The sequence below is a fragment of the Leptidea sinapis genome, chromosome 44, assembly GCF_905404315.1.
Source record: "Leptidea sinapis chromosome 44, ilLepSina1.1, whole genome shotgun sequence".
Lineage (NCBI taxonomy): Eukaryota > Metazoa > Arthropoda > Insecta > Lepidoptera > Pieridae > Leptidea > Leptidea sinapis.
The window spans coordinates 4884830-4910930 of record NC_066308.1 but is presented as its reverse complement, the minus strand read 5'-3'; the positions used below and the strand labels follow the sequence as shown (position 1 = coordinate 4910930).

At 36.7% G+C, this 26101-nt stretch overlaps 1 protein-coding gene across 1 annotated transcript in view; it reads right to left on the bottom strand.

The window, feature by feature from the left end:
* The window catches only part of LOC126977309 (uncharacterized), a 341105-nt gene that overhangs the window by 45917 nt on the left and 269087 nt on the right, over positions 1-26101 (bottom strand). The gene's annotated exons all lie outside the window — the stretch shown is intronic.

Below are 26101 nucleotides of genomic sequence, written 5' to 3'. Positions count from 1 at the left end.
CGGTTAAGAAAATTAGACGGTTAACTGACATAGATACGGCGAGATTTGTATACTTTAGTTATTTTCATAGTATTATGTCCTATGGTATATTGTTATGGGGCAGTGCGGCCGATATTAATACTATCTTTGTGCTGCAGAAGAGGGCTATTCGCGCGATTTATAACCTAGGTCCTACAGAATCATTAAGAGAAAAATTTAAAGAAATAAACATTTTGACTGTTGCTTCTCAATACATTTTTGATAATGTTTTGTATGTTCATAAGCACATTGAGGAATTTTCTAGAAACTGTGACATTCATAATGTTAACACGAGGAACAAACATAAACTTGTTATGCCTACTACTCGGTTGGGTCAAGTTAGTAAGTCTTTTGTTTGGCGATGTATATGCTTCTACAATATCATCCCAAAAATGTACAAAACAAATGTGTTACGAAATTTAAAAGAATTGTTAAAAAATGTTTTTGTGGGAAAGGTTATTATAGCATAAACGATTTTCTTAATGACACCACGGACTGGGAATGAAGCGAACACCCTCAGGCTCTTTTATTATAAATGTTTATTGTACGATATTACATTTTAATCCATATTTTATATTAAAAAAAAGAGCCCGCTGAGTTTCTTGCGCCCATTCTTCTCAGGTCTGAGGCAGTCTCTTTTGAATGGGTGGTAGATTTTGACGTTCAATAAGTGATTTAAAAATCCTATTTTGAATAAAAATATTTGAATTTGAATTTGTTGTTAATTGATCACCGCCGCCCACAATCTCTTGCAACACCAGAGGAATTACAGGAGCGTTGCCGGCCTTTAAAACACAAAAAAACACTTATACAAATTATCTTGCCCCCGATTAGGTATAGCTAATATATTAAAATAGTTGTACAGGATACAGCAATAGTTACATTCCAAGGCTCTTTCTCAACAGCCTTCGGGTTCGTCAGGTTTTTAGCGTATAGTTTAATATTAGTAGAAAGTATATATTGGCAGTTTTAACATCAATTATTTGTATCATAGTTAAATGTAATTTAGAAAGCATTATAAGGTGTGCAGATGCGGTCTGTTACTTATTTTTTACGATTATTATTATTATTTAAAACATCACAAAATCCACGGAACTTAAATTAGGTTATAATAATACTATTTTGTAGGAGTTACATCTAATAACGGATTTACAATATTTATAATAAGACATGATATTTGTGCGTGTGGGGTTTGGTGAGAGTGCGTGTGTGTGTGTGTGTTTGTGTGTTTATGAATTACTCTAAATTTAACCTTCCTTTAGATTTTTATTAACACTCCTTTTAAAGCAGACTTTACTGTTATTAAAAAGTTCAGTACTGTTGAATTGCTTATTATAGTTGCATAGAGTGCGACAGATTACCGAAATTAGCTTCCTTTACAAAGAATAGGGTTGGAGAGGATAATAAATAAAAAGGGTTTACTACGTACTCGTAGTAGGGTGTGAAGATCCTATAGTTATTATTTAAGCATCTGTAATTGTAAAATTGTGTTCTTAGAAAATATACTGCACAAGTGTTTGAGGCGAGGGAAACGGTGGACGGTGGCAGGGATAGAATTGAGTATATATTGTGAGAACGGACACTCACTTCATAGACTCCCTCCTTTCCTTTTCCGAGATCCCCCAACCCACTTATACTTATATTTATATATTATACAAGTATAATTATACATATCTATGTATTTATTTTACATAGTTTTTAAGTTAGTTTTAAGTTCTAGTCATTAGTCTTAAGTTAGGTTAAGTGAAAACTCAGGAAACTGGGAAAACCTGGCTATTTGCTAACCCCACTTATACTTATATTTATATATTATACAAGTATATACATATCTATGTAATTATTTTACTTAGTTTTTAAGTTTTTACCAGTGGGAGGCTCCTTTGCACCGGATGCCGGCTAGATTATGGGTACCACAACGGCGCCTATTTCTGCCGTGAAGCAGTAATGTGTAAGCATTACTGGGTTTCGGTCTGAAGGGCGCCGTAGCTAGTGAAATAGTAAATGAGACTTAACATCTTATGTCTCAAGGTGACGAGCGCAATTGAGTTTTTCAAGAATCCTGAGCGGCACTGCATTGTAATGGGCAGGGCGTATCAATTACTATCAGCTGAACGTCCTGCTCGTCTCGTCCCTTATTATCATTAAAAAAAAAAAGTTAGTTTTAAGTTCTAGTCATTAGTCTTAAATTAGGTTAAGTGAAAACTCAGGAAACTGTGAAAACCTGGCTATTTGCTAAATAGCCAGGTATTCCCAGTTTCTTGGATTTTCCCCCACAAACCATATGTATTAGTTTTTGAAGCATAATAAAGTTTTATCCCTCAACACGTAGATAGGGTTGTAGAAATAAGTTTTCTGATACCTACATATATAAGGCTTAATTGTAAATTGCTTTAATAAGTAGATTATAAGTAATTTTGTATATATCTTATTAAAAAATATAGAAATTGAAATTAGATTTTTTTTAACACTTCATAGACACGTTTCTGAGACAAGCATCTACGACAAGCTTCTATCATTCGTTTAAGAGTAAACTCCTCCACGAGACAGGAAGAAAGAAAGTTATTTATATATGAGTTCCTGTATAGAATAGTATAGTCCGTCTCTCAATAGTGTTAATAGTGTCGATAATATAGATAACGTTGCTGCCACCACATAGTTCCACTACCGGTTTCTTGCCCTCAGTTGTTTCATCACCACGTGGCACACTCACTCTTGGCCGATTAAAGTGGCCTGTCCGTTTCAATAGTAACATAACTTATATGACCGTAATTCTAATTTTATTGTATGCTAACAACTTACCCCATTTTGTCTTTTTAATTTTGATTTGAATATTTTATCTTATCTTAAAAATATAAATTCATAATATTGACAAAATAAGTCAAAATAAAACAGTATTGGTTCTCTTTCAACAATAAGCATCCAAAGAGAATTTAAACACTACGTTCAGTTTTGTAGGGATCTTTCATTTCTGTCAAAGAGTATAAATAAATTACTTACAAGGCGTAGGTATAACTATATAAAATAAATTATATTAGACAATATCGCGATGGTAAAATTGTAAATTCTATACTTATTTTTGTATAATTCATGCTCAGGCTGTGTGTTTAACTAAAGAATTTTAATTCCCGACCTGAGTCAGTACAAAATATTATAAACTTCTTTCATTTTGTATGAATAGTGTGTAGAGAGAGCGTATTATGGTCGGTGTAAAGCGATACACGGACTGTACAGTGCCTCTTGACCTGTATACAAATCGTTAGGGCTGTCAAAATTCTTTACCTTAAAAAGGCATATAAGGCATTTATTTTCTCAAAATTGAATCTTTTTGATGTCATTTCTAATATACTAGATACTACTACCGATTCGAAAACAAATGGCGCTCTGAGAGAGAAGAAGCGGTGCAAGAAGTTTCTTGAAAGAGCGCAAAAAACATATACAATATTGTACAGTAATTTCTATCGCTATAAAATAATCATAATCTAGTACCAGGCTGTCAAAATCCCTACTAATATTATAAATGTGAATGTAAGTTTGTTTGTTACGCTTTCACGCCTAAATCACCCAACCGAGTTGGATAAAATTTAGTACAGAAATAGACTTCAGCTTGAAAGAGGACATAGGATACCTTTTATTGCAAAAAATAAATAAATGAAGGGGTTGAAATAGGGGATGGAAGTTTTTATGGAAATTCGTCAGTATCGAAGATAAGACCATGAAACTTTTTGTTTAGGCACTTGATAAGGAACAATTTATAAACATTTGTTCGAGCTTTTTTGAAGCTAGGTCATCTACATGGGGATGAAATAGGACATTAAAGTTCACAGAGAAGTACCATTAAAGAGACTGTCCACAATGACAAGGGATTTGCGCTGTCTCATAGAAGAGCGCTGCCAGCAGCAGAAAGAGCAGTTTGTATGTGTATTATTTGAAAAGTCTCATGAAAATAAAAAAAATGCATAAAGTAAATATTCAACGAGGACGAAATCGCAGGTAAAAGCTAGTATCTAATAGAAAAAGGAACTTTTCTTTGAATTCATTAACTCCTCTTCAGGAATGTTAATAGTTAATAACAATATTATGAAACTCTGAAACTCTGTACCAGATACCCTCAATGCTAAATTTTTCCCGTTGTTTTATACGGTTTTGCGGCATGGACCTTAGTGGAAGACTTACGTAAGATTGAAGCCTTCGAGAAGTGGACGTATCATAGAATACTCCGCATAAGTTGGACGGCTAAAGTGTCTAACGCAGAGTTTCTTGTCCGAATGCAGAAGAATATCGAGTTAGTGAGAACCATCAAACAGCGTAAGATCTCGTACCTCGGTCATATGCGCAACGATAGGTACCGCCTGCTGCAAACTATTTTGATGGGGTAAATTGTTGGGAAAAGAGGTGTTGGAATAAGAAATAAGTCATGGCTCAGAAATAATGATTAATATACTACAGATAATAAACGACAGACGTTGTTCTGTACTTAATAAATAAAATACTGTTTTTTATGAATAGTATCATTTGAACCGTTGGTAGTCAAATGAGAAACTTAGAAAGATATAAAAATTCTAATTAGTTATTCATTTGAAACTATTCTTTAAAATTGATTTCTGAACGACGCGCGGGGGAGACATCAAATGATAAACTTAATTTTTGTTTTTATTTTATTCCGAGCATTTTCATATTTATTCACCTTTTCAACCTTCCCTGGACTTCCTTAAATAATTCAAGACCTAAATTTGCCAAATCGGTCCAGCCGTTCTCGAGTTTTAGCGAGACTAACGAACAGCAATTGATTTTTATATATATAGATTAATGAAACTACTTACTACATCTCGTTCAAATCAATTTAAATTCAGTGGAAGTTTGCATGGTAATGTAAATCATATTTTTTTTTAGTTTTATAGTTGTCTTATTTTAGGAGTTACACGGGGGGCGGGGGACACAAATTTTACCACTTTGTATGTGTCTCTCGCGCAAACTATTTAGCGCAGTTTAGAAGAAAACGATACTTGAAAACCTCACTATCATTTTGAAAATGTATCCATAGATACCTCACACGTATGGGTTTGATGAAAAATTTTTTTTAAATTCAGTTCTAAGTATTGGGAACCCCCAAAATTATTGTGTGAAAATCTTTATGCGGTTCATACATCTACTTAACTAGTTTCAACAGTATAGTTCTTATACTTTCGAAAAAAGTGGCTGTCCACGTCCTACAAAGCTGTGGAATGAGCTTCCTTGTGCAGTGTTTCCAGGACGATACGACATGGGTACCTTCAAAAAAAGCGCGTACACCTTCCTTTAAGGCCGGCAACGCTCATGTGATTCCTCTGGTGTTGAAAGATAATGTGGGCAGCGGTGATCACTTAACACCAGGTGACCCGTACGCTCGTTTGTTCTCCTATTCCATAAAAAAAAAAGTTACTGCAAATTGGCCTGTTAATACGAGCTTACTTGAGCATTTGAAAAAATTGCAAATTTGTGTTTGGAGAGGATAGGTACGTTGAATGAACGGACTATGCGGTTAATCGATTCTGTAAAGGAAACTTCGACTTACAGAATGGCAATAAGTTGATGAAGTGATATTTAACTTTAACAGACAAAATAAAATGATAACCCCTAACAGCGTAGCGACAGTTTGCTTGTTCAAGATATTTTCTATTAATGACACAGCCCTATGCAGGCTATATGCGATCTGTTGTCCCTCTTCTGTTTACAAACCAAATATATTCTCATGTTATATCTATATTGGGATCTATTGTGACGGAACTGAACAACTCTATCGAGCTCAAACATAGCAGCAGCTGCTCTAAGAAATATTGTTTCTAGATAGATTGCCTCTAAGACACATATCAATCAATTTTAAGACCCCGAGTACAATCAGTAACCTAAAAGACAATGACTACAGGCAGCGCAAGACAACGTTTATATATACATACATACCTACATAAAAATACGCCTCTTTCCCGTAGGGGTAGGCAGAGACCACTTCTTTCCACTTGCTACGATCCTTACATACTTCTTTCGCTTCGTCCACTTTCATTATTCCTTTCATACATGCTCTCCGGTTTAGGGTACTCTTGACCTGGTCTTTTTTCAAGATGTCCCTGATTTGATCTTGAAACTTCCGCCTAGGTCTACCCCTTCCAACACTTTCATTCACACTGGCCTTATACACTTTCTTCGTCAATCGTTCTTCATTCATTCTCTCGACATGTCCAAACCATCTCAGCATACCTTTCTCAATTCATACGTTTATATATGTATGTTATATAATCAGTACAACAATCTCTACAAAGCAACACTATCACCTCAAAGCTAATATACAACTGTCACCAGTGTCTGATGGAGTTATGTGCAATTAATAACAACCAAACAACGTTTCAATGGGAGGCTCCTTTGCACGGCTAGATTATGGGTACCACAACGGAGCTATTTCTGCCGTGAAGCAGTTATGTGTAAGAATTAGTGTGTTTCTATCTGAAGGGTGCCGTAGCTAGTGAAATTACTGGTTAAATGAGTCTTAACATCTAATGTCTCAAGGTGACGAGCGCAATTGTAGTGCCGCTCAGAATTTTTGGGTTTTTCAAGAATCCTCAGCGGCACTGCATTGTAATGGGTATGTTGTATCAATTACCATCGGCTGAACGTCCTGCTCGTCTCATCCCTTACTTTCATAAAATAATTGATAAAGGGTCACAGTGACTCACGCGGCAACGATGCCGCTGATGAACTGGCCAGGAGAGGCTCGGAGATGACAGCAATAGGACCAGATCTAATCGTCCCTCTCCCCTCTAGGTGGCCTGCAACGGTCATACGACAACATACCAAGGAACTACAAAGTAAATACTGGACGGAAGTAAGTGGGTGTAGACAAGCAAAAGAGTTACTTCAAATAGACTTCAAGCTCTCTCGCAAGCTAATAAAACTCCTACGCCAGAGATTACGTAGATTAACCCATGTAATATCGGGTCACGGCCCTTTAAACAAACATCTGTTTAGTAACGGTGTCACCAACAGTCCACTCTCCAGAGCCTGCATGGAGGCAGAAGAGACGGCCGCACACATCATTCTGGTGTGTGGCCACATACCGGGCCAACCGCCTGGGGTCACCGAGGACTCTCCCCGAGGTCATGGGTCACATCAGAGGTTTGATTAACTACCTTGAGGAGTTTGGATGGCAAGATTTGCCACGCACCTCTCCATGCATAGTCGTCGAGTTGTGGATAGTAGCCCGTGATAACCTATAACCTATGTAGCTAATATAATACGCGTAGGGTTCACTCATTGCCCTAATAGTAAATGTTCTACGCCGCGTTTGGCACTACAAGTCAGCAGATTGGGATAGGATGCGTTCCTTTTTTGCATCCTACCCTAGGGGCAGGGTTTGTTTCCCTTCGGATGATCCTAGTGCCTGCGCCGTTGCAGTAGCCGATGTGATACTAAAGGGTATGGATATTTTTATACCAAACTCTGTAGTACCCATCGGTGGCAGATCACAGCCCTGGTTCGATGCGTCTGTTAAAGCAGCATCTGACTGCAAAAAACAGGCGTATCGAACTTGGGTTGCGGCGCTGGGCACAAAGGATCCGAACTGCACAGTTCTTAAGAGGAAATACAACCGTGCCTCCAGATTTTTTAAGCGGCAAATCGCCCGTGCAAAGTCAAAACACGTCGTCAAAATCGGCGAGCAGCTTTCCAGTTACCTGACCGGAACACGCAAGTTCTGGTCGTTGTCGAAAGCTGCTCTTGGTAACTTCAGCCAGCCGTCCATGCCGCCGTTGCACATGAGGAATGACACCCTGGCCCATACGGCAAAAGAGAAAGCCGATCTCTTGTGCACTCTTTTCGCCTCCAACTCGACTCTTGACGTCAACGGAAAAACACCGCCGACCATCCCGTGGTGTCAGAGCTCTATGCCTGAAGTACAGTTCAGACAGAAAACTGTTAGGCGAGCTCTGTTTTCGTTGGACGTCAGAAGTCGAGCGGGCCGGATGGCATTTCTCCAATCATGCTTAGAACGTGTGCCCCTGAGTTGACGCCGGTGCTAACGCGTTTATTCCGGCACTCTTATTATAAGATATATAAATTATGACTCATGGAAGTCAGCCCTTGTCCATCCGATCCAAAAAAAAGGAGACAGTTCGGATCCGGCGAACTACAGGCCTATTGCTATTACCTCCCTGCTCTCCAAAATCATGGAGAGCATAATTAGCCGTCAGCTCTTGGTATATCTAGAGGGTCACCAGTTGATCAACGACCGACAATACGGGTTTCGCCATGGTCGGTCGGCAGGTGATCTTCTGGTATACCTAACACATAGATGGGCAGCGGCTATTGAAAGCAAGGGGGAAGGCCTGGCAGTTAGCCTGGATATAGCGAAGGCCTTTGATCGTGTATGGCACAAGGCGCTCCTCTCCAAACTTCCTTCATTTGGGCTTCCCGAGAGCTTGTGCAAGTGGACCTCCAGCTTCCTCACTGGGCGCAGCATACAGGTCGATGTCGACGGATATTGCTCGAACCCGAAGCCCGTGAATGCTGGAGTGCCCCAAGGCTGTGTGCTGTCTCCCACGCTGTTTCTTCTGCATATCAATGATATGTTGGACACCTCCAACATTCATTGCTATGCAGACGATAGCACTGGTGATGCCGTATACACTGGCCATGCAGGTCTCTCTCGGGAAATCGTCGACCAGTGCCGGGAGAAACTTGTGTCTTCTATCGAGTCCTCTCTTGAGAAGGTCACGGAATGGGGTAAATTGAACCTTGTCCAATTTAACCCCCAGAAGACTCAAGTTTGCGCGTTTACCACTAAAAAAACCCCATTTGTCGTATCACCGCTCTTCGAGAACACTTCTCTTAAAGCCGCGCCTAGTATCGGAATACTGGGTCTCGAAATCTCGAGCGATTGCGAATTTCGTGGTCATCTGGAAGGCAAAGTCAAATTGGCTTCAAAGAAACTGGGCGTCATTAATAGAGCACGGTAATACTTCAAGCCAGCTCACATACTAGCGCTCTACAAAGCGCAGGTCCGGCCACACATGGAGTATTGCTGTCATCTCTGGTCTGGCGCACCCCAGTATCTGCTCGATCCATTCCGAAGAGCTGTTTAACCTGATTTCTGCCGCCGAATTCCACCTTCGCACGACACGCCACAAGTTAGGATATCATCCTCACCATCTGGATGTGTGGCGGTCCTCCACAGTGCGGTTTTCAAGGAGGTTTCTTCCACGTACTACAAAGCTGTGGAATGAGCTTCCTTGTGCGGTGTTGGAATCAGGTTAAACAGCTCTTCGGAACACTGTCCGTGATAAATGCGGTAAAAGACACACAATGAAGCGACGTTTCTACGCATCGCCAAGTGATCCAGCCGTTCACAAAGCACTGGGTCCCCGACAACTTGAGCTGCTCTGCGTTGCACGTGGTCAAATAGAGCGAGTGCGCCAGACCAGAGATGATAGAAATACTCCACGTGTGGCCGGACCTGCGCTTTATAGAGCACTAGAATATGGGCCGGCTTGAAGTATTGCCGTGCTCTATTAATGATGCTCAGCTTCTTCGAAGCCAATTTGGCTATTATTATTATTATTTGCCCATATCTTGCATCAGTGCTTAGTATATATTACCTACTTTTGAAAGAATACTAAGTTTTAAAAAAATATAACAAATTTCGAACAATAGAATTCTCTTAAAGGTTTCAAAGTCAAAATCAAATAAACTTTATTCAATTAGACTTAAACTAAACGCTTTTGAATAGTCACTATAAATATTTCTTTAAAATTACTGAATCCACCATATGTTTGGGAAATGTTGCTCTCGTGATAAGAACATACAACTCTTTTTAATAAAATATCACATTTTACAATGGTGCTGCATTCAATATGTGAATCATTATTTCATAAAAAGTAATAAAGAATAAACTGTATAAATATATATCTTTATATATATAATTCTTGTGTGCGTATGTATGTCACTGAACTCCTCCTAGACGGCTGGACCGATTTTATTGAAACTTTCTGTGTGTCTTCAGGTGGATTCGAGAATGGTTTAGATTCACAATTGAACTACCTCCTGAACGGTTAGACCGATTTTGATGATATTTTTGTGTGTTCCAGTGTATTTGAGATTGGTGTGTGTCTTCAGGTGGATTCGAGAATGGTTTAGATTCCCAATTAAACTACCTCCTAAACGGCTGGACCGATTTTGATGACTTTTTGTTTGTTTCAGTGAATTTGAGATTGGTTTAGATTCTCAATTACGTCCATATAATATAATTCTCCTGCTCATGTGTATGTTAGTGAACTCCTCCTAACGGCTGGACAGATTTTTCAAATTTAAGACGTTTGTACAGGACAACGTCTGTTGGGTCCACTAGTTATCATACAAAATCCGGACGACCGAGCCTTGCTCGGATTTTTAAGCATGTACAAAATTTGTACAAAAAGAAAACTTATAGGACATTTGGATTCGAGCCAGGGTCTTCTGCTTTCCGGATAACCCAATGTCCCATCTGAGCTATTACAGTCTTGTATATAGTGGCGAAATTTACCTTTGTATTCTAATGTTATTGTAGCTGTTTCTCATTATATAGCTAAAACTAAATTTTTTTAAAGTGAAGGCTAGCTATTATCGATTTCTCGCCACCGAAATCCACTGAATACTAAATTTTATGCTACCTGTTTGTTATAATGAAATTGTTTCACAGCAGAACTGTTAAACCGTGCGTCAATAAATTCTCTTATAGAAAATATGCCCATACAAAATAAATATTGGAAATAAAAATAATTATTGGTCCCAAATCGAAATAAAAACTATCCTATCTGTCAAGTTGGACTAAACTGCACTCCATGGAGTAATCCCCATTAAAATCCGTTAATTACTTTAGGAGTCCATCGCGGACAAACAACGTGACACGTAATTTATATATATTAAGATGTACAAAAATTTCTCGTTTAAAGATATAAGATTGGATGCATCAACCTTTTATAATATAACCTATTTAATATCAGGTTTTAATATTCAGATTCTCATAACTAACAACATAAACAAAAATAAATATGCGATAGAACTCGTAGTTATTAGATTTATTAAATCCACGTCTCGTCTCAACGATATTATATTGTTGCAAATGAAGTCAATATCGAATGCAGGCTGCAGAAACAGGCTTCGCTTATACATTATTAATTACAAGACGTGTTTCTATTTCGTATTCTGATTTGTCTGACTTATGGCTGCTTGTTAAGTGAATATATCATTAGATAGAGATTTAAAAACCTTTTTCTGGTGTACACTTCACTTCTGGTGTACATATTGACGATGGCGACCTGTATAGCCGAGTGGTTAGCGATCCTACCTACTAAGCTAGAGGTCCCGGGTTCGAATCCTGGTAGGTGCAAGCATTTATATGATGAATATGGATGTTTGTTTCCGAGTCATGGATGTTTTTTAATGAATTATGTATGTTTAAGTAAGTATATTGTATTAAATATATTATTGTCTTGTAACCCATAACACACAACTATATATGCTTAACTTGGGGCAAGATAATTTGTGTAAAAAGTGTGTCAATATTATTATTATTATATGATCATTTCTGGTGTACATGCATATATACAAATAAACAGACATATATACATTCACACATATATACATTACACAATACATCATCGTACTCGCCGGCAAATAAAATCATATTCACTTTATTCATGTAGGTCGCGGAAATGACACTTATGAATCTCAAAAAAAAAATTCTTATTGAATCTACTTCTACTTCGTCTTGAGAAGAAGTTATAAGAAACTTATTGCCACTCTTTCAAATCATGATTTACTTTTTCATCGTTTTACAAATCATTTCAATTACAATATAATATAATTTGTAAAGTGATGCAACAAACTTGCATGCACTAAACTCAAACGTCGTAATATATTCAATGCCTTATAACAGAAAATAGTCCATCGGCCTATCAGATCATATTAGATCGTAAGCGATCTTCTCTTCTTCACAAGCACACAGCCGGTCTCAGGTTCTCCCCGCGACTGTTGTTACGTAGTCTTTGCGGCCTCCACGGCCTACATCCTATGTCGCTGTAAAAGCCTTCAGGGCTGACGGGCATTGGGGCACTTTGGGGTCGAGTCCGATGTATTTTCTCCTCCTCTTCAAAACAAAAAAACTTCTGGAGTGTGATCTGAAACATACCTACACAGTTTTTAATTGTCTGAACAGTATTTATTTATTTTAACTAAAATATTTTTTTTAGAAAGGAGTAACTCAATTTTAATAAAATAAAACTAAGTTTAAAAAAACTGACTTCAAAAACTGAAAAAAATCTAATAAGTTAAAATTTAATTTATATTCACCTTTACCTTTAATATTAATAAAATACTATTATTTATATGTGCTACCTATTGATAGGTTTTAAGTCGGTGCCACCGTACCGGACACTAGTTTTCTTCTATCTTCTTCTTCTTGAATCCTGGATCACTTTCCACTTCTCCTTCTTTTCTTTTCTTTTTCTTACTTTCCTTTTCACTTTAGAATCTAAACTAGAACTGCCGTAGGCCACGCTTGTTACGGCTTATATACCTCCGGATCTGTTCTATTTTCAAAATGATTCCATCATTAAATTTGTATTGAAACAATTAGAAAATAATGCGATGGCATCTGTCTATATTATCTAGTAAAGATAACATACTAAAAATAAATAGCCTTGATTCCATTTTTTTTATGGAATAGGAGGACAAACGAGCGTACGGGTCTGGTGCCTGGTACCTGGTGTTAAGTGATCACCGCCGCCCACATTCTCTTGCAACACCAGGGGAATCACCAGAGCGTTGCCGGCCTTTAAGGAAGGTGTACGCGCTTTTTTTGAAGGTACCCATGTCGTATCGTCCCGGAAACACCGCACAAGGAAGCTCATTCCACAGCTTTGTAGTACGAGGGAGAAAGCTCCTTGAAAACCACACTGTGGAGGACCGCCACACATCCAGATGGTGGGGATGAAATCCTAACTTGTGGCGTGTCGTGCGAAGGTGGAATTCGGCGGCAGGAATCAGGTTAAACAGCTCTTCGGATTCGCTCATTTCCTTACAATTAGTATATACATGCCTACTCACTAAACACTTAATCTTTTCCATTATTTGAACTATCGGCAACTGGATGTTTGGGTATGACAGCTTGTCTGTCGACAAAGGCCTCCTCTAGAGATTTCTACTTATTCCTGTCTCTCGCTAAACGGGTCCATATCGGACCAGCCACTTTCTTGAGGTCATCTTCCCATCCTTTGCTTTGTCTGCCTCTATTTCTTTTGCCATCTCTTGGGTGCCATTCTGTAATTAACTTAGTCCATTTTTCTTTACTGTCTCGTAACATATGTCCCGTCCAACGCCATTAAAAATAACATACTATATCCGTTTTAATATTTTCAAAATTAGCAATTATAAAGCGGTTATGTAAAAGCCATTTGCACAAATACAATATTAATCCTTATCATTTTCTATTGGCAGAACAGCGCCTTTCGGTTCAGCTAGTTATAACAAAATGCCCATAGCTCTTAAGCATTAAATTGTTTGTTACAGAAATTCAAATAAATAACAATGTATTATTTTTTATTACACCGAAAAGAAACTGAAACAATGTAAGGTCACATACACAATCACTCATTCAAAACAATTCAAAGTAATTGATCATCAATTTAATAGTGTACACGAGAGCGATGTATGAACAAGGCCCTCTCCACACGTGGCGTCTTAATATACTCGCGTAATGTTGTTCTGTAATGATTAATGTATAGAAGTGCTGTAGATTACTGCTTGCCTATTATAGTATGGTAGGAGTATTAGTCCAAGAGGCAGAGCCAAAAAAGTCTCTGAATTTATTAAGCCAGGTTTTTTCTCAGGTGATTATAATAATAATCATAATTTACAAATTTAGCCAAGTAATTTTTTGAGAGGTACCTACAAACTAATGTTTATTTTATATTATATTATTGTATTAAAGCTATGTAATGTGTATTAATGACGTAAAAATATAAAAATTCCAATATTGACAATCAAATATTTGTATGCCGATATATTGGCGAATTGTGCTGTACACCAATTAATTGTTAACAACTATGTTACCACGATTCATACAAATAAATCATTTCATTTCATTTCATTTCAATAAAATGCTACGGTCAGTCAACCGGGTATTAGAATAGATATTTTTTATGACAGTAAGGGACGAGACGAGCAGGACGTTCTGCTGATTGCAATTGATACGCCCTGCCAATTACAATGCAGTGCCGCTCACAGGATTCTTGAAAAACCCATAACTTCTGAGCGGCATTACAATTGCACTCATCACCTTGAGACATACGATCTTAAGTATCATTTGCCTAGTAATTTTAAACAAACAAACAAACCCTGAAAATTTTGTGCGTGTATTTTTTATCTTTAACTAGCTGATTCCCGTGACCTCGTCCGCGTAGATAAAGGGTAGGTAAAGGATAGGTTTTTAAAAATGATAAGCAGGTTTGAAATTGAAGATTATCTCATGTCCCATTCCAGTTCCGGTTCCCGTTTTCGTTCCCGTTCCCAACATATTATATGAATCTTATTTCGAAGAAGATATAGTTATAGCTCATCGAAGTGAATTTCTTACAATTTTTTACAAATATCTCGGAAACCATGAATCTTTCCGGGATAAAATGAAACCTATGTCCTTTCCCAAGTCTATCGCTGTACCAAATTTCATCAAAATCGTCTCAGTAGCTTCGGCGTAAAAGCGTAACAAACAAACTTACATTCACATTTATGATATTAGTAGGGATGAATGCTAATGTTTTTACTTACATCATCCGATTTTGAGTGGGTGAAAATAATGTTTATTAATTCCGTTATATACAACATGTACCCATAGATAGCCTTACGAAAACTACAAAATTTTAATAATTTAATCCAAAGTTGATCTTTAAAATTAATCATTGAAAATAAGAATTCACCACACAGAGTTCCAGAGCTGAAAAAATTTAGTTTTATCACAAGCACACAGTGTCCTTAAGAGACGCCCCGCGACTGTTGTTGCGTAGTCTTTGAGGCCTCCACGGCCCACGTCTTATGTCGCTGTAAGCCTTCAGGGCTAACATTATAGAGGAGGTGCTTAGTCGGTAGACATATGGGCCCCGTTTCGGGGTCTTCAATACGTAAATATATTTTCCTCCTCTTCAAAAAAAAGATGAAAAAAAACTTTACCACAACCACAGAGTAGGGATAAATACTTACATATAAACTACACAACATTGTGACTGTTTTTGCTATAATTGCGTAGCATTGCGATTATCTGTGCTATAATTGCATAGAATTGTGTTTACCTTTGCTATAATTGGGTAGTATTGGGATTATCTGTGCTATAATTGCATAGAATTGTGTTTATCTTTGCTATAATTGGGAAGCATTGGGATTATCTGTGCTATAATTGCATAGAATTGTGTTTATCTTTGCTATAATTGGGTAGCATTGTGATTATCTTTGCTATAATTGGAGAGCATTGTGATTATCTTTGCTATATTTGCATAGCATTGTGACTGTCTTTGCTATAATTGCGTAGCATTATGATTGACTTTGCTATAATTGCATAGAATTGTGATTGTATTTGCTATAATTCTAGCACAACATTGTTATTGTCTTTACTTAAGTCTTAATAAGTGTTTGTAATGTAATTTACGTAGGTCATTGTGATTGTGTTTGATATAAATTACACACAGTAGCAGCTTTTCTTACAGATTCTTTTGCAGCGATTATATTGATTTCACTAACATCAAATTCGATTTTACTAAAATCAAAAGTTTCAAAGGAAGCAATATGAAAGAAAGCTAATAACTTGTTTACTTTTATTTTTCTACTAGCAACTGATTGTAATGGTGCGTTTTATAACCTTTACGTGTATGCTCGCTTAAGCATTCCGTGATGTGAAACTGGAGCAAGACCTATAGAGTGCAGTATCGAGTGAATGTTTCAACCAGCTAATTGGCTTTTTCACTGATTGGAAGGATTCTTTTCATAGAATTCAACTTATTTTTTTACAGCTGATGGATATTGTTACTTTTGTTCGAAGCAAGCAAATCAACAGTTGAGTGAATAGTGTATGATGCGATCTCAGGCAACGTGAATGTCAAAGTATCTTTAACAATGATAAGGTACATTCGCGAAATGGATGAAAAAATCTTGTTTATTTTACACCCCCCCCCCCGTATCTGTCTGAGTCTTCAAAAATGACGCCTTATCAAGTAGCAGAATATTAGTCTGGGTGTTACCTCTACAATGAGACAACATTTCTCGCAAATCTTCGAAACGGTTTTAAATTTGTATCGATCAGTTTGTTCGAAGTGTGAACGTTGAGGTAGTAATTTCAAAGCCGTTTCTAACCCGTTACTTGCACAAGAGTCAAAACCCCACGAAAGTATCCAGAAAGTTATACGCTCGTTTCGTGCAGTGCTTTGAAGCATGTACATGGGGCACACTAAAAGTTTTGCACTTCTAGCTAATCGGAACTATTTGAAATTCAAATGTTATATTTTTTGAAATATTGCAACCTTCTTAGTAATAAAAAAACAATTGGCGGGAAATCATTTGTCAATTGTTTTTTTATGACACATGAAGGTTACGTACTCAACGAAAATGGAATAAATTCGAAAAGATTTTTGAGCGATGCACGCAAGCGCCTTGCTTAAGCACCATGAGGCGATGGTTTGCTGAATTTGGTCGGGTTTCTTTACATGACGAATTTCATGAAGGGCGGCCTTCAACTGCCGTTAATGAATATAATATGGCTACTGTTAAGCGACTAATTGAAGATAACCCGCGGATTACGTATGAGACAATTCGAGGACTATTGGGGATTGGTATGAGCTAAATTCAGAAAATTTTACACAATTCTAATGCTGTTAGTGACATTGTCACAGGAGATGAAACGTGGATTTATTATTTTGAACCCGAAAAAAAACATCTTGTGAATGGGTGTTTGAAAATGAGAACAGGCCAACAAAAGTGAGGCAGGCGAGAAAGAGAAAAGAAAGAAGAAGAAAAAAATTATCGCATATTTTTACCAACGTTTCTCTCTCGCTACGGGTCCCATCTGCACAGTTCCACTTAAAGATCAAAAGAGTGTTAATGCCTACCATTTGTTTACCCAGGGTGTTAAAAAAAGTTCGCAAAAGAGGACCAAAAAGCCGCGTTCTCCTAGCTAGATCATACACACATACATACACAGCCAACAAAACTAAGTCATTTTTAGCTTCCGAAAAAGTACAACTCGTCACCCATCCTGCATGTAGCCCCGACCTAGCACCCTGTGATTTCTGTATTTTATCCAAAATCAAAGATTTGATAAGAGGTTTCACTTTTACCAATTCCGAAGAGGCAGTGATAGCGTTCAATCAGCACGTAGAAAACATGCCTTCAAATCTGGGATCCTCCTGTTTTAAAAAATGGTTCGATCGCATGAAAAAATGTTTAAAATAATAATGTAATAATGGTAGTAGTCAGGCCTTATAGAGATTAAATTTAAATTCCTGTCTAGTGCCCCACAGCATAAAGTCAAACTAGTTGACCAAGTTCAAGGCGTGGCTACTCGAATTGTCTGTGCTGCTCTTCATGGTTAGGCTTCCACAGCTTAGAAGACATTTCAACGTTGATTATATAAAGACACCTTCAAATCTTTTTTTTTTGTTATGAAAATAAGGGACGAGACGGGCAGGGCGTCCAGCTGATGATAATTGATACGCCCTGCCCATTCTAAAAACCCCAAAAATTCTGAGCGGCACTAAAACTGCGCTCGTCACCTTGAGACATAAGATGTTAAGTCCCATTGCCCAGTAATTTCACTAGCTACGGCACCCTTCAGACCGAATCACAGTAATGCTTACACATTACTGCTTCACGGTAGAAATAGGCGCCGTTGTGGTTCCCATAATCTAGCCGGCATCCTGCGCAAAGGAGCCTCCCACTGGCGAGGAGCCTCCCACTGGTATCTGATGATATTTTAGTTTAATACATTTTTTGAAGTGAAATACGAGAGGCACTCTGATAGGGTTGGGGAAATCGCACTGAGCTCGTGTGACAGTTACATCAAAAGGTTTTTCAAGAATCCTGAGCGGCATAGCATTGTAATGGACGGGGCGTATCAATTACCATCAGCTAAGCATCTTGCTCGTCTAGTCCCTTATTTTCATTAAAAAAAAAAGTTTAGTTTGCTACTTTGCTTCCACGCCTGCGATATCTATTTGGAGCGCAGCGGAGACCAATCCTTAATCTAAGATTACATCACATTGTTTTGTTGTCTCACAATACCGTCTCGAACAGTTCTACGTTTTCGTAGTCACGAACGGATATCTGAAAACAATCACATATAAATAACAATGAACAATATAGTATTGTACCTAAATACAAGTATGAGACGTGCTTCAGTCGCTTCAAATAATTAAAAATAGATAATATTATTTTATTTGTATTATGAATGTATTTCAATCTATACTTATAATATTATAAAGCTGCAGTGTTTGTTTGTTTGTTTGTTTGTTTGAACGCGCTAATCTCTGGTACTACTGGTCCGATTTGAATGATTCTTTCAGTGTTGGGTAGTCCATTTATCGAGGAAGGCTATAGGCTATGTTTTTTTTTCAAAATTAGGGATCCGTAATAAAATTGCTATTTAACAGAAGGTGTAAAATCGAAAACCTATTTTTGCGTGCGCTGCAAAAACTATTGACAATAGAACAAAATGATGTACAGGCTATAATAAAGGCAATATTTTATTACTTATAGAACTATCGTGTGAATTATACTTTATATGGCAAAACAACGTTTGCCGGGTCAGCTAGTCACATATAAAGATTTATGAATGTGACGTCACTCGAACGGTTGGCTCAGTGGTAAGAGCGCTCGCACGGAACGCGAAAGGTCGCGGGTTCGAGTCCCGCATCGTTCATAACTTTTGCTATTCAAATTTAATTTGTGTAATAAATGCCAGAAGTGAGGGTCATCACTTTAAAAAAAAAGCAAATTATTTAGATTTAAAAGTGCGACATCTCAAGTAAATTTCCTAATATGCAAATATTGGGGTTGAGTAAGTTATCAACTACAAAGTAGATCCTGAAGATGGAGCCACAACCTGAGAGTTGATCATGACATCAAGATTTATGAACGTGACGTCACTCGAACGGTTGGCTCAGTGGAAGGGCACTCACACAGAACGCGAAAAGTAGCGGGTTCGAGTCCTGCATCGTTCATAAATTTTGTTTTCAAATTTAATTAGTTAATGTATTTCAAACAAACCTACAAAGACAAGTGTTTTTATAAGAAAAACTTGTTGCAAAAGTGTACAAATTGTTTTTATGGGACGCATAAATATTCCCATTTGCTTTACAGTCTTGAACAAAGGTTTTATATCAAGCTTAACTCTCTAAGTGCTTGGTGTGTTCAACTTTTATGAAACATAGCTTGGAATTTATAAGAGGGTAGAAATGAAATAAAATAAATCTTTTTTGACTATATCGTATTTTAATGCAAGAAATAACACAGCTTTGGCTAAAGTATGTGATATATTTAGCGTTTCATTTAAAGAAGAAGTAAAAAAAAACTCTCTGCGAATAATACATTTTTTATGACATTAAGAGACGTGACGAGCACGTCCAGCAGATGGTAATTAATACGCCCTGCTCAATGCAGTGCCGCTCAGGATCCTTGAAAAACCCAAAACTGAGCGGCACTATAATTACGCTCGTCACCTTGAGACATAAGAATGTGTCATTTGCCCAGTAATTTCACTAGCTACGGCGCCCTTCAGACCGAAACACAATCATGCTTACACATTACTGCTTCACGGCAGAATTAAGCGTGGTTGTGGTACCCATAATCTAGCCGGCATCCTGTGCAAAGGAGCCTTCCACTGGTAAAATAGTTCCAATGGTCCTCTCCAAAAGGGAAAAACAATTACATATCTATGTATGAAATGGAATAATTCAACATATTTTTCACCGTCCACAAGACGTTCGTTTACTTCACAACTTGCATAGGCATCAATGTCCAATGACAATATAAAATTAATTTGGGTCTTAAATCCTACCCAGGGTCACCTTCAGAGTAAATACAAGTCAAAATCAAAATCAAAGTCAAATAAACTTAATTCAATTAGGCCTAAACTAAGTGCTTCTGAATCGGCGCTACAAATATTTCTTTTAAATTACTGAAGTTACGTTAAGAATTAAAAAGTTGAGCTCGTGAGAAGAACATACGAGGAACTCAACGGCCACTATTTTCAATCAAATAGAGTATTTTACAATGGCTGTAATATACATAACAAATTAGTTTGTCAGTTGCTGCATCCAATATATGAATGGTGTTTAAATAATATAAATTATTTCATAAGAAGTAATAAAGAGTTTACAGTATAAATATAAATTATCGTATATTTGAAACATCAACTGGTAAAGATTGAATTCATTGTTTGTGTAAGAATGCTTCGTGAACATGACAGTCGTCATTACTGTCACATTAAGTAATTGCATCCAACGATTACAATGATTTATTTAGTATAACAGGTCGAACTGGCACCATAAGTAGCACCCGTTCATCACAGCAAGAAAGTCAAGTCTTTTTATAATTTCGAGTACTTTTAATGATGTTTTGAGACTCAGCATGAAGAAAATCTACGAAGCGATGTTGCTTTGGTTTATATATTGTTTTTTTTTTTTAATTTAAAAGTTCTGAATGGAATTTGTATAGATTTGAATGACTTTTAGTAAGGCTTGCTATAGGGCATATTTGAGCGAATTAATTTCTAATGCGCAGAATGGCACAGCGTCGATTATCAAATGGCACAATATGAATTCGCTTACCCTTAATCTGTCTAACGGCCGTTTTGAATAACCTATCTATCTATTAACTTACTAGAGGTAGACAAAACTATCCTTTTACGCTTACTTACATTTCAATAACCTATTGACAGATAGCATTGGACTATAACTATATTTGACATAACTATGGATAAATAAGATCTTGTCATAAACGGTGACAGCAATGTATCCGTAAGTTAAACTAAGGATAGATAGGTTATTGAAAACGGCCGTATAATGCATAACATGACCTTTTCCTTGAGCAAAAGCAACAAACTTACCGAAAATGCAAAACTAATAGCCCATACCTGCTAAGGCCTTTCAATGTGACTGCAAAAGTCTTGATAGGATCAAGTCAAATACCTTGAATATATAGACTCATGAATGAGTTGGCTTATCCCAGCTCATTGCTGAATGCAATATACCTAGAACAATCAATCTCTCAACCCGTAGCTTCAGAGAAAGATCTATGAACCACTTGAGAAACAGGTTCGTCAAATTATCTATTTTTTTTTTAATTTTATGCTAAAAAGCACATAACATTTATTTATCATGCCTGTTTCAGTTGAAGAATGTGCTAGGATCATGGCTTTTCTGGAACTAGGCATCAGTATGCGTTGCACTGCAAGAATGGTGGGTGTGACGGTACGAACGGTCCAGAAGGTAAAGCGAAGGTACGAAGAGACTGGACACCATCTGAGGAGACCTTGTAATGGCAGACCCAGGTGTACCAGTGCCCGAGAAGATCGTTATATTTTTTCCACTGTGTTAAGAAATCGCCACCAAAATGCAGTTGAAGTCCAGCAACAGCTACTTCAGACCCGGAGGGACTACATTAGTGACAGTACAGTGAGAAGAAGACTTGCTGAAGCAAATTTGAAACCCCGAAGACCAGCGAGTGGCCCAAAACTCGAGAGACAGCATCGAGTAGCGAGACTGCGATACGCCCGTGAACACATGCAGTGGGATGAAGAAGAATGGTCAAGAATTTTGTTTGCGGATGAGTCTCGATTCTCCCTTTACGCTTCTGATGGAAGGCGAAGTGTTTACAGGCGACCTGGTGAGCGATACCTTCAAGCCTGCATCTCAGAAAGAGTCCAATACGGTGGAGGCAGTGTACATGTATGAGCTGGCATATCTTCAGAAGGTCGCACAGAGCTAGTAGCCATAGAAAATGGCACCCTCACTGGGCAAAGATATGCTTAAGAGATTCTCAATGAGTGTGCAGGGCCGTATTTAGCAAATATGGGTGATGGATCGATGCTGATGCATGATAATGCCCGGCCACACACGGCTCATATCGTACAAGAGTATATTCAGGAGGTCGGTATCAGCGTGATGGCTTGGCCATCAAGAAGTCCTGATCTCAACCCGATTGAATACGCCTGGGATGAGCTTCGGAGGCTAGTCAGAAATCGCAGACCACCACCTACTACCCTCAGAGCACTGAAGCAGGCCCTGGTAGAAGAATGGGAGAATATTCCCCAACATCGGCTCCGAAACCTAGTGTTTAGTAGTATGCCAAACCGGCTCGAAGCTGTAATCAGAGCTCGAGGAGGCAATACCAGTTATTAAAAATTAAATAACATGTAATACATTTTAGTTGATTTTTTTACACTAAACTAAAAATGTCTATTTTCATTGTTTTATATTTTTTAAGTTAAAAATGTTACTAATGTATAATTTTAGTTTCTAAGAATTAAAGCCTATAAAATTTGCAACAAAACGTTTTTAATCTTAAATCTCTACCTTCTATAGTTAAGAAAAAAAAATTAATTTGAAAAGTGTGATACTTACTTTTGCAGGCCAGTGTAGTTATGTATAATATACAAAACCCATTTTAACAAAAGTATATATTTTTTTCTTTTATGGAATAGGAGGACAAACGAGCGTACGGGTCACCTGTTTTTCAGTGATCACCGCCGCCCACAATCTCTTGCAACACCAGAGGAATCACAGGAGCGTTGCCGGCCTTTAAGGAACGTGTACGCGCTTTTATCAAATTTATTTTTACAAAAGTATCTCAGCTATATTTTAGACTGAGACTTTTTTATTTCACATCATACGAATTAATTTACAATGTTTTATTAAACAACTTAAATTAAAACATAACAATACATATATATATAGATATATAAGAATATATCATCAATATTACTTGACTCTAAGCGATATTGTGAAAAGGACTCCGCTCGTATGCTGTAGCAAATGCTACAGCGCTGGTTTTCAGCGTAGCCCATTATGAGACAAACTCGCGCTGTGGTGTGGAAACGTTTGAAAAATTTTTAGATACTTACAGGATAACACATACTTAGAACTGAAATTCTATCCAAATAACTTATACATAGAAAAACCAATATTGAAGAATAAAGAAAGAAATATTTACCAATATAAAAGATACAAACCCCCTTATTCATAATGGTCCGCTAACTTTAAACAGCCGCTTAGGAGTGTTTTTTCTCATTCTGACTTAGGTCAATAGAAGAAGACAGAGTGAGAATTAGCAATGCTTTAAGTTAGCAGACTATTATGAATAAGAGGGAAAATATGCAAAAGTTGAAAAAAAAAAGATACACAAGAAAAAGAACAAACGTTGCGATTACAATATAAAATTGAAATGAAATAAAGCCAGTTCAGAAAAAGAAATATATATTCAGTTTACCTTTATCTAAGATTAATGGGGACTATTTTGGCACCTATTTGTAAATCTTTTTGAAAGTTTACTAATTAGTTTTCGTATCATACGAATTAATCATTACTTTTTAATCAAATCGCTTATCTTTCTGCGTAGTCAAAATATTGAATTCAATGCACCATAAGGGCTAGCAACAAATCACCCTCAGCCTGAAAACCTGTAAAGCTGAATCTCACCGCAGTCCGCCAAAGCCTCTCGAACAGAGCGCACGTGTCTTGCGAAAGCGGTGTTTTCGTAATCTGTGGACTATGTGATACAGTGCTGTGTTACTTTAATTTAATGTAAGTATTACAAAAGATAATATTTTAAGTGTTAAAAAATAATTTATAAATTGAAACAAACCTTTATTCATTTTTCAAACTTAGTAAAACCATGTTTGTTTATTGTTTGTGAATATTACTATGTTAAAATGACATAATCTTAGTATTTTTTATCAATTAATGACGGAGTTATTACCTACTGTCGAAGAACTGTAAGCTTATCATTTGAATTTAAAAACTCTATATTTAAAATAAAAAACAATGCGCGAATAAATACATTTATAACTTAATTATCTGACCCGACAATTGGTTATTTTTTATGAATTTGTTAATAATATTTCATAACATCAAGAATTATTTCGTAAAATATGCTACCTGTTGTTGTAATGAAATTGTTTCACAGCAGAACAGCCCAACCGTGCGTCAATAAATTCTCTCGTAGAAAATATGTCAATACAAAACAACTAATGGAAATAAAAATAATTATGGGTCCCAAATCGAAATAAAAACTATCCTATCTCTCAAGTTGGACTAACATCAGGACACTGGATTTATATATATCAAGATATAAAATAAATGCCGTTCATTTATTATTATTATAACATTCTTTACTTAGTTGTAGATAAATATAACCTAATAAAGGGTTAAAAAACTTGTAGTTATATTATTTTTCAATGCTTCATAATTATTATTATTAATTACAGGGGTAATAGGCTCCGAATATGATTTTGTCCCTTCGGTGTCGAGACCCTTGGTCTGTGGTGTGCTAACGCTATAAGGTTTTTTAAGGGAATAGCAAAAAGTTTAGTCGAAGGAGACCGAAGAGCTGGCAGCTACCTCGGACAAAGAATTAGTCTAGCTATTCAAAGGGGGACCGCTGCCAGTATCTTCGGAACCTTGCCAAAAGGGACTCCTTTTAATAATATTATTTAGTTATCATATTATATTTTTTAAGGTTTTAAGATTTAGATTCTGAATAAATATGTAATTAGTAATATTATTTATTTTAGTTAGTTATTTAATGATGTGCATCCTATTTAATAATAATAATAAAAAATTTAGTTTATTTCAAAGATTACATATACATATTTTAGTGGTTGAGACTTCCCAGTAAGTTGTCTTAGGACACTTGTATTGGGAATATCTTGCAACTACTTCCTTAGCAGATACATTCTATTTAGTAAACAATATAGAAATAAACAGAAAAGATTAAAAACCAAATTTTACAATTTACAATTAATTGTGTGTGTGTGTGTGTGTGTGAGTGAGTGTGTGCATGTGGGTTTGAATTGCACCTTTAATTGGGTCCATCTATACACTGCGTGTGTTTGTCATGTCAGTCTGATCAGAAGATTTTCTACTTCATCATATGAAAGACAAGTTAGCCAATTATTTAAAGCTTTTCTGCATAGATATAATGTCATAGGATATATATTTAGGACACGATTTATTTTATCATATAAGTACACTGATTGACAGCTAAACTGTCGTTCAGCAAAAGTAGCGCGAATTTAATGTTTTTGTAATATGTTAATTAAACACATTATTAAAGTTCGTAAATATTATAAATCCATCTAGAAACGACTTACTACGCAGTTAAAATCAATATACCATCAATAACTATACATAATTTTTGTTCATGATGAAACGTTTAAAAATTCAAGATATTATATTTAGCCCATTATGATCCTCATAAGCCTTACCTCATAAACATATTTGAATTTCTACGCCGTGATAGAGAGACTGAGGCATACTCAATGTTAAATAGAAGAAATAATTATTTTCACTGTTATAATAACTGACCTTTACTAGGACTTATTGATAGTACAGATTTTAGGGTTCCGTAGCCAAATGGCAAAAAACGGAACCCTTATAGATTCGTCATGTCTGTCTGTCCGTCCGTATGTCACAGCCACTTCTTTCGGAAACTATAAGAACTATGCTGTTGAAACTCGGTAAGTAGATGTATTCTGTGAACCGCATTAAGTTTTTCATACAAAAATAGAAAACAAAAAAACAATAAATTTCTCAAATTTCTTTTTCATCTAACACATCTATGGATAGATCTTTAAAAATGATATTGAGGTTTCCAATATTATTTTTTTCTAAGCTGAATATTTTGCGCGAGAGACACTTCTAAAGTGGTAAAATGTGTGTCCCTCCCCCTGTAACTTCTAAAATAAGAGAATGATTAAACTTAAAAAAATATATGATGTACCAAGATTACCAAGCATATTTTCACCAAAAATTGGTTTGAACGAGAT